The 14,418-nt window shown below is 41.0% G+C and overlaps 1 long non-coding RNA gene across 1 annotated transcript; it reads right to left on the minus strand.

Moving 5' to 3' along the window:
• Window positions 1-6,761: 6,761 nt before the first annotated feature.
• LOC147655142 (uncharacterized) lies at window positions 6,762-12,348 on the minus strand. Its single transcript, XR_015283850.1, has 4 exons — window positions 12,124-12,348; window positions 11,378-11,501; window positions 10,890-11,001; window positions 6,762-9,858 (listed from the first exon to the last, which is right to left on the minus strand). It is a non-coding gene; the product is annotated as an uncharacterized LOC147655142 (long non-coding RNA).
• Between the last annotated feature and the right edge of the window lie 2,070 nt (window positions 12,349-14,418).

The raw sequence follows: 14,418 nt of genomic DNA on the forward strand, positions 1-14,418 counted from the left end.
GATGTATCTTCAGGAATTTGATTTGCCATCCTCCCTCTCTTTTGCACAGATGGAGAACCTCTGCCTTGTCTGAACAAAAAAAAAAACAAAAAACAACTCTAAATGTGACAGAGAATGGGAGGATAACAGCTAAGTTGACACACCAAATATCTTCACCAGAACAGCAATATAAACAGTCAGACTGGGTCTGAATACACCCCTTAAGATCTAAGTCCCACAAGACCGTGTGTCTAACTAAGCACAAAATGAACACTTTCAAGAAATTATTCTAATGAGCATGAGTTTTCATAGATTAATCAAATTTTAGAGTCTAACCTGAACCACAATGATTTATAATCATGGTCTCCACTCCTGACCCTCTCCACACACTGTGTGACAGAGCACAACTTGCTTGTATTACCAGCAAGGCTCCCTTCCCTACACAGGTTGTTGTCCAGCCTCCACGGTGGTGTCTGAAGTGATGGATTGAGAGAACTCAGAGAGCCACAGCACATGGTTCTACAACTGCAGCAAGCTGTTTTCTTCTTCTTTGTCATTTATGTCTGAAAATGGGATATTTTTTGCTGGGCCTGAATGTGGAAACTCAAAAAAAAAAAAAAAAAAAAAAAAGTTCTAGGGAATGGCAATAAGAAATGTTGCTTGCTCAGCAAGAATTGGGAAGAAAGGAAACGATCTATTTTGCAAATTGAAATTATCCCCTTAATGAATCTGGCTCAGTATTTCAAGTAAAAAAAAAAAAAAAAGCTCTCATGCTTTATTTTTGTAAAAAAAAAAGTTTCAGCTGTCCAAAAATACTGAACAGCTGTCCTGAAATAGCAGATTTTCCTGTATTTTTTTTATTATTCAGTCCATTCCATAATTTTGCAGTGAGAATTGCAGACAGCTCTATTTTGCTTGCAAGAAATATGCACAGTAAGGCATGTCCCTCATAATCTTCTGTGATTAATGTATAAAAACAGTCAGAATATATTTATACAATGGTTTGTAGAATTATAGAGATTGATCTTGGTTTCACTCACAGCCAATGACTAAGGAGCACTTTAATCTGCTACAGGTGAAAAGGTAATGCAAACACTTGTGTTTATTTAGGACAACTATTGGGAATATTTCATGCCATATTTCAAATACAAATACTCTTTGGCTGTCTCCAAGTTAAGGAAATATAAAGTCATTAGTATATGGTTTTCTACAGTCTATTGTAAATATTAAAATTACACAGGTCATTTGACCCAAATTGAGATTTCTGCCTAGTCTCTTCACAGTCTTGGCTTCCAGGGGACAGTGAGAGGAAGCAGTCTCCACCATGGCATCACAGTGCTGCAAACCTCTCTCCATAAGGCAGTGGGAATGGTATTTCAGGACATTCTTGGCAAAGGCTTTAAGTTCCCTGAAGACTGAGAGAGACTGCTGCCATCTGAGTCAATGGAGAAGCCCCCTTTGCCCTTCAAGACTAAACAGTATTTTTTTTAAAAAATGTTTTATGAAAATAGTTTTCTTGAATATTTTTTTCCCCTGGTATACAGGTTAAGATTCTCACCCCCTGTCAGCTGGATTACAACTCTGGCACTCACATGAGAACCCTCACCACGCAGCCTCCAAGGAAGAGCTTACACATGTGCTTTTACAAGAGCTCATACTGAGTGTTCAGCGGGTCAGTGGAGAGGATTATTTTGTGTAGGCTGTGACTCATTTTCATAGCAACAAAGGGAATATCCCACAAGGATCCATGAGGGGAGATGTTCCATGCAAATCCACTCATTCTGGAGAGCACCCATTCAGAAGGGTCACGATTTATTCCTTCTATGACCTGCCAGGAGGTTTGTGTTTCTTCTGCAAGCTGAGCTTCCAAGTCTAAAACTACCCAGTGTTTCCTTGCACTTCTCATGCTCAGGCATTCATCTCCATCCCAAGTCCCTCATACAATATTGACTTAATTTTATTCATATACTCAGACAAAACACTGAACTCTTCAACAGTGAATGACAGGCTGAAACTCCAGCAGCAGCAAGGTGCTCATGGGTCAGGTAACATTCTGATCCCAGACACTGTCTCCTACCTCCTCATAACCACATCATCTTTCAAAAATCCCCATCTGTTTAATCTTTCTTTGCTGGGTTTAGAAGCTTTCCACAGTTTGTCTCTGTTCTGTAAACTGGAGAAAGAAAAATGAACACAAAATGAAACAGGAGAGATTAAAAAAATCCCAAATATGTTCTGGGTCAAACCAATGACTACATCTCCACTGATGTCAGTCACGTGTTTACTTTCTATCCTTCAAGGTGAGTTTGGCTCATGATATGACCTGACATAATTTATTGCCTGAAGCCCAGAGTTATTGCCTAAAGCCTAGACTTTAGCCCAGCCTTTGAGTGATGAGGAAACTGCAAGAACTGTTGAGCTACTTTTCATCTATTTTGAGTACAGAAGCGACCCAAGTAGTCAGTCTGCCATGAACAGCAGTGTATGAAGCCTTGCACGTGTTTAGTCTAGGAGACTGAAAATATTGGACAGAATCTAAGTCCAGTGGCACAGGGCTGCTCTGAGAAATGAACTCCAGTTACTCATTCAGGTGACAGCTCACCTCAGTCTAAGGGTAGTTATAAAAGAGCAGCCAGCTATAATGCACTAAGGCTTGGGGGACTTGGTGGAGTACCTGGCTCTATCAAGGACTTTGTGTGCAATTTACACTCACAAGAGTTACTATCAGCTGCAGGCACCTGAGTTAGGAGCTGAGGATCCACACATATTCAACAAAGATAGATGAGGCTCCTGAGGTGGTCAGGCTTTAGGAATAAGCTACTTTTCTACCTCAATTGCAGAGCAATTTTATTCATGCTAACACTGGGAGATAAATATCCCCACGTTTTTGCACAGCTCTTCCTCTTGCCCTCCTCTTGCTCCTTGGAATGTGGGGAAGTGCCAACCATGTTTATTGAATCATCTGGCACGTGGGGATCTGCATCCTGATGGAGTAAAAGAGTAGTGATATTCATGTCTCTACAGAAAGCTTCATTGGGGGTGGATTAAATCTGTAGATGTGGCACAGGGTTGTACAATCAAGGAGAGCAGTTCAGTTTATGTTATCAGTGACATAAAAGACATGCTGACTGGTGCTTGCTAGGTAATATTGAATAGCTCCTTCTGAGCAGGTAAAAATAACAGCAGATAATACCAGCTGGTATCCCTACACTTCCTATTCCAAGTGATATTTTCTGTGCAGAGAGAGCAAATATGTGGACATCCTTGAGACTTTTTCTTCTTGGAAAGGTATTCCTGCTGCAATCAGTGGGTGGACTGGACAGACAGCAGATGCTGAGGAGCTGATGGAGCCTTCAGAATGGAGCTGATTCACTGCCTTTCACCAACTCTAAACCCTTATGTTGAAAAACTATAATAACAAAATTACAACAATAATTTTTTTTTGGAAGTGCCATTTAAGGCTTTCACATGGGACTCCTCACACAAGTTCCCACAGCATTACCCAAATTTTCCCTGGAACAGCACACTTCTAGGCATTCAAACACAGAGTTAGTATGCAGAGGGGTTACAGGGAACAAAGTCAGGTTAAAATATCATTTCATCCCTTGGGTCTGCAAGCTATTGGCTGTGAATGTAAAGGAATTATCACACACAAGCTTACTTCTACAGGCCTGGCAGGAATGCATTCCCCTCCAGTTAAAGATCTTTCACAGGGAGCAATAGAAACGTTCTGCTCCCTCAATATTTTTTTCATTTCTTTTCAAGCATTTATACAAGTATTCAGGGGCTTAACCAGAAATGAAAGTAATTCATTTTAGGTTATGTGTATTAAGAGGCTTTGGGACTCTTCTACCTGTCTGACTGTGTTAAAGATTTTGTTAGCTGACTCTTTTTTTTACCTCTAACCAGTAAATCCCAGGACTGGATTATTCTGTCTACCTGAAACAAATTCTCTTTTTACATTGAGAAGCACATTGAAAATGTATGGGATTCATTCAGCATATTTACCAAAGAATTTAGTCGTAACCACTTATAAACATCTGTTGCATTTTAGCTCAATAATTGTAAATAACTGAAATATAATGGCACGCACACATCAGATGCCATCTCTTGGAAAATAAAAGAAGCTACAGTTCTCTTACCCAGCACTTGATTGCTAAAATAAAAAAGGGGGAGAAAAAAAGTACAACACAGTGCTTGGGGAAGCAAAGTTGATTAATGGACTAGCCTGTTAAACCATCTGCTCTTGAGGACCCAGCTCTGAATCCCAGTGCCCCCAGCTGGGTCAGCACTTTTTCTGGTGCACAGAAGAGACATTAACTCAGACGGCCTTTGCTTTATGAAGGAAGAAACAGCCCATGGAATTTCATTTGCCTTAGGAAAACATAAATATATTCCCAGATTCTGAGCATCAATGTTAGCAAAGTTTGGTTAAAATAAAGTATTTGATTTGATTTGCCTACAAAAAAAAAAAAAAAAAGAAACCAGGTAATGCCACAACGCAAGAGGACTGAGTTCAAAATGTGCTTCTGGGAACAGAGAATATTCTGATCATCTTTAGAGTGGAATGTCATAAAATTAAAAGGGTAAAAAAAAAAAAAGGAACCTGGGGCTTCTCTGTGGCACGCTGAAGAAACGTGCTTCCTGACATTGTCTTTGATACTGTCCCTATCAGCTTGTCACTTGGGCAAGAGGTAATGGTGTCCCAGCAATAAACACTGGGATAATGTTCTGAACCCTTTGAACTAGAGACCACAAAAGCTGGGGCCAGTCAAAATGCCATATAAAGTTAACTAAGCACCAGAGAGGAGGCCAGAGACAGATGCTGTGAGCTGAATGTCAGATCAAGGGATGAGATCAACAAGGTGCTTTAAGAGGTATTTCCTGGTTAACTTAGCAATCTCCAGAAGCCTTTGTAGTCTTTCTTCCAAGCCTTATGAAAGAACAGAGCTTAGGTTTTATAATGGACGTGGAGATGCAAAAACACACTCATTTGAACTCATCAGATCTCACTAGAACTCTTTTGGGTAGCTTCCCTCCCCAGTGCAATGTCTCAATTTGAGTTATCACAAATTATAATGAATTAATTACAGCATAAAATAAGACATTTCAGCTCTGAAGAAGTGGCATAACATTTGGTTTCTTGTCTCCAGTTCCAAGTCCCTTACAATATAGACATCCCTAATAACTTCTCTTTTTTCACCCTTATAAAACTTGTTAGCAGTCATTTTCATCAATAGTAACAATTAAGCAGTAGTTCACTAGCATTTTTCACGTGAAGAGTATATGGAAGATGAATGATAGTTGTACAAAGTACTGTCCACTCAGACAGAGACATTAGCTTCACCTAAATGCAGCCTATATAAAGCTGTGACAATTCAAAGCTAGGACCAAAAAAATCAAAGCAATTATAAGCAATGGTGGAACAAGTGTCCAGGATATTGAACCTTAAGTGTTGCCAAATGACAAGAAAGACTCGAGAAACTGTGCCAGAGGGGTTGCTAGCCCCAAAAATCTTCAACTAAGGAAGACATCTCCCTCTGGCTTCGAGTGCCAGTGCATTAGTAGAGCATTTCCTCCAGCAGGCACCTAGGAACAGGATTCCCAAGTGACATTCTAGCAATTTTAAACACACTTGTTTTTCAGCTTGGTGACTCTGGGCTGTGTTTAGTCTCTCACTGTAGATACCTCACTTACATCATCACCATTACTTCAATTCCCAGGCTGCAGAGGGAGCCAGGAATGTAGAATATCAGGCAATCTGAATGACTTTTTCCCTTTCATGGACATAAATAGCCACGCGTTTGTGCGTAAACAGATGATGATTTTTTTCATAGTTGCTACTGACCTGATGCCATACTGTACAAAGAAGAAGGTGGAATGTAGAGATATATATATATATATATATAGATATATATATGCAGATACATGTGTTTGTGTTAACATGGCACATATGCCAGACAGATATTATGATTACTTGGTGGCAAATAAGACAATATTGTCCCAGATGGGAAACACCAAAAGTGGCAATTTTTTCAACCTGAATGCAGTCTTCAAGTAACTCTCAGTGAGCCTTTCACAACACAGACAGAGCCGTGATCCAGTGTTTTCAGACTCCAATGATTAGCCATATGTGTTTCACTGAATGTGCTGAGCCAGATACCGCTGCCAGCGCCCACCGAAGTCCGTACGCGCGCGTGAGAAAATCTGCCTCTGACTACTAAAAAAGATGCTGTGTTTTTCTCACCACTGATAGTTTATGCTGCTGGTAGTGCAACATTTAACAATGGCTCATGGAACATCTCTCCCTCAGTTCCTTTACTCCTGAAGGCTTTACAGGAGAGAAGTAACCAAACCAAGCTGTGCGCTGCGCCTTCTAAGATGGGTTTCTCGCTGCTCCACAGCAGCTAGCTCGCATTGCTAGGCGAGTTACAAGTGAAATCTGAGCCCTGGTGTGCTGTGCTCTGCAGAAATACACCTCCAGACATGATCCCAGCTACCTACCAGCGCTAACAGATGAGATAAAAAAGGGTTGGAAGGAGAAATAAAGAACAGAAGACACAAAGTGACACCTACAAGGGTTAGGGGAATGGAGTCTGAGTCATCCTGCCCAGTGCATTAATCCAAGGCCACTGTGCTTACCTCCATTTATCTTTTGAAAGGAGGGCAGAAGAGAAACTTGAGCAGCAAATTTTTTCACATTGAGTGGACAGGAAATGTTAGAAACAAGCAGTAATGGGTGGCTTCTGGCTGAAATAATCTTGACATAGTGAACACTGGAGAACATTAAAGCAACGTCAATATTTATTGTACAGATATGTGTATTGATTGAGCAGTAAAATGATCCAAAGTAATATATGCTATAATAATAATTGAACTCCATTCAGAAAAAGAGAACTGGCATGCAGAGAAGAAAAAATCACAAAAGACAATATCCATTCATTAAATTAGTTCGCATGGGCATCCAATTACTGAACAAATAGGACTAGCTACTACAAAACACTAGACATTTTGCATGAGCAAAACAAAAAGAAACAAAGGCCATACTTCTAAAATGCACAGCTTACAGTTCATTGGGGTTTGCCAGTTTAGAACAGCTGAGAAATTGTCTGTATCACTATGTAGTTCAAATTCTGTAAGGTGCCCTTGTATCCTCTCTTATTCTTTTGCCTTTTATTATGAATGACTAATGACCTTTTACATTCAGCATTACCACCCAACACATCAATGCAAACACTGTCCTGTGCTTTGAGCATGAGGGCATTACCATTTACAGAACAGGAACTGCTAATTCAGAAAAGATTTGAATAAAGTAACAAAGATTGCACTTACTTCCAAATTCAAACAAATGTGACACCTCTTTATTCCCTGTCCCATCCCCTTCCTCTTCAGGTGTGGGTTAAGGAAAAAAAGTAGCCTGCTTTAGGATTTTCTTTTTTTGTTATCTCTGGTGCAATTGGATTTATTTTACTAAACTGGCTGTATATTTAATTATCTGAGTTCACAAATTATCCATGTGGTCTTCCCAGGTTCCATTTTGCATAATTGCTGGTAACAATTCCAGCCACAGGACTGCTTATACAGCAGATTTCCCACTCCTTTGCCAGATGACTGATTTCTTTTAATTATTATTATTATTATTATTAATTTATTTTAACATGGGACTGACAATATTGAGTATTTAACTAATAATGACATGCCAGCTGAAGACTGAAACTATTTGGACTGGCAAGTATTTTTAGGAGAATCCAGCTACATGATACCTGGTGTTGGAGTGACTTGATGAGATAAACTTGCCCCAGAAGCCTGCAAGCATTCAAACACATTCAACTAAGATTTTACATTGTCCATACACCTACATCCAAAGACTGTTTCTCCTTCCAGCAAGCTTATGGAAGGTCCCAATTTACTCTGTGCTGGCTAGAGACACGTCTGGAGATTTAGAGATGACCATTTAAAGCGATGCTGACCTTAAATACCTTGCTTCTCTGACCTCTCTACATCTCATTCCTTGCCTGAATGGCATGATCACAAACCAAATCTGGCCTGGGCCAGACAGATGCAAGCTACTTTATTAGAATTTACAAGACCCATTTCCATCTGTCAAGTTGTTTCTAACAGCAATCTACAAACCACAAGAAAAACAAATATTAACATTTTTACAATTTTTTTCAAATAGCTACACTGAGAACTGGGGAGGTTTCCCTGTGACACTGCTGGACTTTCTGTGTCTCAGAGAGATGATTTCAGCACTTTCCCCAGCACTGGCTATACCTTGGACATCTGTAATGGCTCACAAAAAATCTTCTGCAATGGACTTCTTTATGGTTCTACCTTCCCTCCTCGTCTGTTGTGGTATAGTTTTTTTTGTGGGAGTTATTTCCATTCATTTTGGTTTTTAAATTTTAATTTCTGCTGCTTTTCTCTTTTGTTTAAGAGCAGCTTTACTGGGCTTGCTAAAAGCTGCTGTAAATCACATTTTAGAAAAGGCAATGTTAAATGGCCCAAAGATCAAAACTTGCCTGGAATAAGATCACAGTCCACCTGTGTCTCCATGTAGCATGAAGTGGCAGGTAAAAGTCAGCACCAAATAAAGAAATAGCTCCCCTGACTTCACTGTTTTTCTTTGTGTGTGTTTCTTGCCCTGTCCTCAAGGCAGAGGGGAATAAGGCTCAGACAGCAGCAAAAGTATCTCCAACACAAACCTTCTGCCTCTGGAAAGAACAAATTACCACTATTATGTCTCTATCACATAAAAACCTCAGTCCCCACCACAAGCAGGAAAGGGTTGAGAGGCTGTTAAAATAAAAAAGTTACTGAAGAACTGACTATTGTCCAATTTATACCATTTTCTAAGATGAAGAAAAGATTATTGGGTTTTTTTTAAATGTTCAAAATGTTTGGCTTTATTCTACATTTCATTATCTGCTGGCAGCACCAAATTAGGTTTTAATTTTTGTACCTGGCCCATTTTTTCCAGCAAGCATAAGGAAGCAACCTCTAAATCCCATTAAACAAACGTCTACAGAAGCAAACCTAATTCAAGAGCTCCTATTCACTTTCAAGCCCTGATTTCAGAGAAATTCCCATTTGCAGGAAATATTTACTTGCTCCAGCAGTCAGTATAACACAATGCTATCAACACAACACCAAGCTCAGTGTGCTTTGGTGCCACAGGTGGCAAGAGCAGGAGACCATGCCATGCAGCTTTGGGGTAGGATGCTCTCAAAATACAAAGATTCAAAGTATCCAAAATCCATGCCAGATCCAAAGATTGGGAAGCCCTGTGGCCATTGCTGCCAAGGACAAGCTGCTCCACAGCTCTGCCTGGTGAGCCCACTGATACCACAGCATTGCAGGGTGCTACAACAGGACACTCCAGACCCCACTGGATTTTGTGATGGGGTCTGGAGACATCTCAGTACTTGAGATTGCAGTCACTATATAAATAAAACAGAAAAATTAAAAAGAGAAGGCATGGGAGGAAAGCAGAATCCAGATGGAGAAAGGGAGCACAGTCTGGTTTGGTTTTGTTTTGAAAGGGCTTTTATTTTTTTTTTTCCCCCTGAACTGAAACTGGTTGCATTTAGCTTGCAGCCCTGTTTGTATGGCTCAGATACACTAACAATTAATGATGTGCCAAGTGGTTCAGAGAAATTCAATTCAGACCCACAGATATGTGTCAGTCCCCGAGAAACAGGAGCATTTTTTAAAACTGACCCACTAATTACCCATGAAAAGGTTCAGGTAGTAGAGCACACTTGACCTTATTCTCAGTGGCAGCAGCAGGTCTGATTCCAAGGGGTTCCTTTTACTTCTTTAGTTCTCCTGCCTCAAAACTTGAAAGGCCTCAGTCAGCTTCTGCTCCTCGGTAGTTTCCTAAATTTTCCAGATGATATTTTGTACAATGATGTGTCATTTCACGTTCTATCAATCACATTATAGTATGTCACTTAATATAGCATAAGGCACTGTGATTGACACAATCTGAGATGACTTGTCACAACACAACATGTCACTGGGATTTTTATATGTTTTGGATTTATGTACACACACCCCGAGCCTTCAGAGGGGGGGCACGTACAGAGAGGACACCCTCCCTCCTTTAAAAGTTTTCATAACACTTTCCCTGGTGGTGATTGATAAGCATCTGTTAAATATACTGAAATTTCTCCTCTTATCTCTCTAGGCTGCCTCTAACAATAAACTACCAGAGCTTGAGTTTATTCCAACCTCTATTCATGATGGACACCTCCTGACGTGTACCGTGCCCTGTTCCTAAGAACAACCTTATTGTTAGGGAGTGGCATAACACCAAAAACTCATTACAATTAACCACTTGTCCCTTGCTGGCATCTGAAGCTGATCCAGCTCCCAGACAATTCATTTGGAATAACCTCACAAAGCGATCCCTGAGCAGCAGTAATTGGCTAATTCTCCTCTACTTATGGTTATGCTCATTATATTGCAGACAACTTTAAATCAGGCTGTCATCAGCGGTTCTTGCTGCCACCGAGGCAATTCAGAAGGATGAGTTACCACACCCATGACCACTTGTAGCCCATATGCAGATGAAAAGACCCATCCAGGAGCACAGGGAAGGAGGGAAATCCTGAGCCATGCTCCACGGGGGTTTGAGAGCAAAAACACAACTGCAATGGATGCTGTAGAAATTACAGGACTTTAATTCCTGGTGAAGGAGAACAGCTTCTTAATGAAATTTTAAGGAAAGTAGGTTTGCCATAGGATCTTCAAGCAGCATGGTCTGGCATAGGAGCCCTGGCTGGGCACTGGGGCTTGAGTCATGATATTATATTTTCTGTGTTCTTAGAGCTTGGCTGTACAGCAAGGCACAGATACCCACCAGCAAATCAGCACCACAAACAGAGTTCAGAAATGTTTGTGCCTACCAGCAGGTCTCATGTTGCTCTGGCCCATGCTTTGATTCTCCATTTAGCAAACAGAGCTTGTACTTCACCGGAGTGTTTTGGAGCTAGGACTCACAAACAGCTGAAAGATGCCCTGTGATTATTGAAAAGTACAGAACAGAAGAATTGCATGAGCGTGTTAAAGTAAACTGGCTCTTTCTTGGACTGCTGCCACTTTTTTCATCTGGGGAAACAACTTAAAGTGGCAACTGCACAGCCAGATGTTGCAAATTTATCATTTTAGTGGGGGTGGGGGGAGAGTAGGGTTTGGGGGAATTATGGCACAGTGTGGTGATACACAGAGATATTGGAACATACCCTAAATATGTCAACTCAGGTACCAGAGTGGTACATTCTCTCCAAGATATCTCTGTCATCAGTCAAAAGTCATAGCAAAAACTATGTGATTGACTTAGCATCTCCAGCACAGAGATGAGACAATTCTGCCGTGGCATATGGTATATCCTGACCTGATGAGCAGCTGTAGGGAAGTCAGAAGTGCAGGTATCTGCAGATATGCCATCTCAGATTACATCTGAGCAGCGGTGCCTGGCCAGAAATTCAATATCACATGTTTATTCTGAGGCTGCAGAACTACAGAGGGTGAACAAGGAAAATATTAATTAAAATAGATTCAGATGATTTTTTTTTTTTCCATTCCCCCTCCTCAAAACAAAAGAATCTTCAAAGACCAAATGCTTCTGTTTTCCCCAATATGTTCACCAGAGTTTTCTGCAACATGGCAGTTCAACTCATATTGCCCATATGGTGAGACTTTTTTTTAAATTAAACATGAAAAGCTATCCAAAATCAGTCAGTAATTGTGAATAAAGAAATGCACTGTTCTGTCATCAGTATTTCTGCCAAGCACCAAAATTCTTCCTGCTTCTTAACCTGCACTTACAAATGGGGTAGAAGCTCAGAGGCACAGAAAGAGCATACAGATGACACTGAATAGGCATCATGTTTAATTTGCAGTATTCCTAACCAGGGAAATCAGTGTGTGTCAGTTTGACACAGCCTGATTTTTTCTTAGTGGGGGCAGGAGAAGCCACAGGGGAGGCTCCTGAGAAAAAAAACCACAGAAACTGCTTGAAGCTTCTGCTGTGTCTAGCAGATCCAACCCCTGAAGGCTCTGGCAATGGGCTATTGCTGGCCCAATTAGAGAAGGTGGTAAGGCCTCTGTGATGACATATTTAAGAAGGAAAAACCCCACCTTTCAGACTCCCTTTTGCCAAGGGGTGGGGAGGCACCATGACCATCCCAGCATCACGAGTGGCCGTGTGGAAGTCTAATACAAGACCCAACCAGAGAAAGAAGACCTTTGCTTCCAGAAAGAGAGAAAGAGGACCCTTGCTTCCAAACTAGAACAGCTCATCCTTAGAAGACCACACCCCATGAACTAATAACCCCTGCAAACAATTGTGGGAAGGCTGTTTGCAGGTGGGAAGGACTCACGTTGCAGCAGGTTGGTCAGGAGTGCTACTTGTGAAAATTAAAACCACACTGGAGAAGATTGCAGAGAGCTGTCTCCCATGGGAAGGACCCCATGGCACAGCAGATAAAAGAAACTCCTTTCCCTAAGCAAATTGAAGAAAGATTTTTAAAAGTAACAAACTGACTAAGGACCCCATGTTTTGTCTCTCTGAGCTGTTGGGAAAGACTGGGGGAGAAAATGTGTTCTAAAGCTTTATTTTAGTTCTCATTACCCACTTTTAATTCTGTTAATAATAAATTTTCTTTATACTGTTTAAATTTGAGCTTGTTTTTGCTCTTAGGCTGTTTCTTTCCAATCTTCCTCTCAACTCATAAGCCCTTCAGTTTTTCCTTCCCCCTCCTGTGCAGAGGAGAATGAATGAATGTTTTTTGCGGGTGCCTGGCTTTTAACCAATGTCAAACCATTGAGAGGCCTCAAAAGAATAGACTGTAAAACAGAAGAGACCCCATTCTTGGTCAGTTATTGCCACTACTCTCAGAATGGCCAGCTTAGCATATTTAGCATATCATAAATGGCAGCTACAAAAAAATAAAAAAAACAAAAAAACAAACAAGAAACAAACAAAAAAAATTAAACACATAGACCAGTAAGACATTTTTTTTTTCCTTGCTGAGAAATAATCAGAAGTTCAAAGGCAGAGAGATCAGGTCAGAGAATTTCCCCAGGTTTTCCCATAAACACAACCCTAATCATCATCCTTTCAGCGAGGCAGCTCTCATCGCCGCTGTGCTTGCCCCATCCCACACCGCCTGGTCCTTGGCTCAGAGAGGCACTTTCATCCCCAAGAATAAACCACCTGAGCCAGGAAAAGGTTTAGCACACAGGTCAGATGCAGCACAGACACTTGACTATGAGGTGGACATTGCATCCACAAGGAAATGGTTTTCCTCCTTCCCTTTGCACAAAGCTCTCAGTTTTACACAATCCTTGGGTGTTGCTTATTGCTGGGGACTACTTCGTGTTTTAGGGAGAGAAGACTCATTTTCAATGGTTTGTCTGGATTGCAAAAACACAAGACGGAAGGAAATAAAAGGAAAAGCAACTGTAGGTTGAGAATTGTACTCCCTGGGCATGTGAAGAGCTGTACACAGGACACAGCAGAGCACCTAGAGCATCCTCACCTCCAAGCTGTGGCAGGTACAAACTCACTCTCCCTTATGCTGTAGACTCACAAGAAATCCTCCAGTTTAATAAAACATTATGTTTTTAAGGGCTGTATCAGTTTCCTGGGACAATGCAGCACAAGGTGTGGTTAGGGGAGAGGGACAGCAGAGGGCAGGGACAAGCCAGCAGGTTTGGGAACCTGAAAGAGCTGTATCTCTAAGCACACAACCATTCCCTTTGGTTAGGTGCACATTGCACATTGCATTTCTTTCGGTGGCTCTTGAAGCAGGGCCCTGACATTCAGTGATTTTTTTGCAGCAGCACTTGTCTGACTTGTTTCCACATGTTAGTTACAGAGCCAGCCAGAGAATCCAGCAGGTTAAAAATAACCATGCAAATAAAACCAACAGTATTTGGGTTAAATATAATCCAAAGTGTTATCACTGCCAGGAAAATACTGCGTAGAGTTACGCACAGGGACAGCACCTGAGCCAAATTTCCTCTGTAGCTCCCAGTCAGTATGATCTCAGATCTCAGAAGGTCTCATCTTGAAAGGCACTTGACACTACCTTCCCCTCATATCATCTAAATTGAGAGGGCTTAATCCCCACAGAATACATCTACAGCATAAAAAGATCCTTATTGCTGCACATAACCTGCATATAAACTTAGGCCAATACACTGACTTACATAACAGAACCCAATCTCAATGTTTTTCCTGGTGTTGGTTTTCTTTTTGTTTTTCATATCATCACTGCCATTATTTTCACTTGTTTCAGTAAGGAACACAGCTGAAGCTGGCCTTTTCAAATATGTCATCAGGCTGATGCACAGCTAGGACAGAGCACAAAGCCCACTGGTTTCCACATTTCTGCATAAGTCCCCAAAATCACCTTTTGTAGTGCATTA

The sequence above is a fragment of the Cyanistes caeruleus genome, chromosome 2 (assembly GCF_971803275.1).
Source record: "Cyanistes caeruleus chromosome 2, bCyaCae1.hap1.1, whole genome shotgun sequence".
NCBI lineage: Eukaryota > Metazoa > Chordata > Aves > Passeriformes > Paridae > Cyanistes > Cyanistes caeruleus.